Source organism: Octopus bimaculoides, chromosome 11 (genome assembly GCF_001194135.2).
Source record: "Octopus bimaculoides isolate UCB-OBI-ISO-001 chromosome 11, ASM119413v2, whole genome shotgun sequence".
NCBI lineage: Eukaryota > Metazoa > Mollusca > Cephalopoda > Octopoda > Octopodidae > Octopus > Octopus bimaculoides.
In genome coordinates, this window is record NC_068991.1 from 2571008 (window position 1) to 2572860 (window position 1853).

Genomic DNA, 1853 nt, shown 5'->3' on the forward strand with positions numbered 1-1853 from the left:
TACGTGCGTATAGGAATGTGTTTGCTTCTTCAGAGCTTTGTTGCCACGCCTGTAGCAGCATTTGTCAGAATTTAGATTTTTTCGAGATGTATTCTTCTAGGTTAATGACTCAAGCTCTCACACAATGGAAATAAAAAAATTGAAAAAAAAATTACTGATGTAATTCACATAGAAATTGAAAAAACAACATACTTCAAGGCTAGAGATCATATATGTATATAACTGCACCGAAACTATGCATATTCTAGTCGGCAAGGCTGATGAGAGGTATTCTTTTAATTTAGTAATTTGTTCCTTTCTAATGGTTTTCATGTTCTACTTCGAATTTCACTGTATGTATGTATGTATGCATATATAAATAAATAAATAAATAAATATATATATATATATGCACATATAAAATATTTATCTATTTATCTATCTATCTTTCTTTCTATCTCTGTCTCTCTCTCTATCTATCTATTTATCTATCTATCAACACACACACACACACACACACAGAGAAATGTCACTTTTTGTTGGCGAATGAGTGAGTACACCACAGCGTGAAACTCGAGTCATGGGAAAGGAATTTAGTTGAAAACATCATCCGTCGTCTTGCAAGAGATGTTTGTATAACATTTGTTTTGAGAAATAGCAGCCAAATTTCCCTCAAACCACACCCTATTTTGTCAAGAAATCAGATGCAGAATGACAGAATTTGAAATAATGTGGTTAGTGATAGCTTTCCTTCTTTCTTTCTTTCTTATTTTAATACATCTTTAATCTTTCTATCATCCTCTCTCTCACTCTCTTCTTCTTCTTCCTCCACTTCCGCCTCCTCCTACGCCTCCTCTCTGAGTCTCGTGAAAAGTGGAACAGCACGATCGAAAATTAGAAACATACATAACAAAAAGAGAAGGAAAGAGAGAGAGAGAGAGAGAGAGAGAGAGAGAAAAGAGTGATAGTGGTAATGGTGGTGCCTTGAAATCTAAATATTCCATCGCAAAACTGCTCTTGGGTGAACTACGAATGTATTTTACATTGGATTCAGTTTCGAAAGCATGAGTCATGAATTTCACTTCAAAATGTCTCCATTCTCTTTCATTATCTAACAACAAGTATTTATAAGGAATGCAGAGCATTCAAACTCGGTCGTAGAGCTGACACCTACGAAGTATATTTCCCTTATTTGTCCTCAAAGATCTTCACTCAAATTATAGAATCTGGATCAAAAATAGATGACAGCCAAAAACTACAGCAGAGACAAGGCGGCGAGGAGCTGGCTGAAACGTTAGCAGGCCGGGCGAAATACTTGGCGGTATTTCGTCTGTCGTAACGTTCTGAGTTCAAATTCCACCAAGGTCGACTTTGCCTTTTATCCTTTCGGGGTCGATAAATTAAGTACCAGTTACGCAATGGGGTCGATGTAATCGACTTAATCGCTGTCCTTGTGTGTCCCCTCTATGTGTAGCCCCTTGTGGGCAATAAAGAAATAAGAAACGTTAGCACACCGGGCGAAATGCTTAGCAGTATTTCGTCTGTCTTCACGTTCTGAGTTCAAATTTTAGCCAAGGTCGACTTTGCTTTCGGGGTCGATAAATTACGTACTAGTTGCGTACTAGGGTCGATCTATCTACATATAATATGGAATAGGCTATAGCAAATGAAGGCAGAAAAACACATTTGAATGAAGAGCAGGAGATAATATCGTGGAGCTGTAGGTGTTTTCGTTCAATAAGCACAGACAACGCCCGGCCTGGGAATCGAAACCGCGAGTCCGCTGTCTTAACCACTGGGCCATTGCGCCTCCACATATACATATATATATATATATATATATATGTGTGTGTGCGTGCGTGTCTGTATTTGTC

At 38.0% G+C, this 1853-nt stretch overlaps 1 protein-coding gene across 2 annotated transcripts in view; it reads left to right on the forward strand.

Annotated features, from left to right (window-relative positions):
• LOC106884065 (uncharacterized) overlaps window positions 1-1853 on the forward strand; it is a 66518-nt gene that overhangs the window by 51128 nt on the left and 13537 nt on the right. The gene's annotated exons all lie outside the window — the stretch shown is intronic.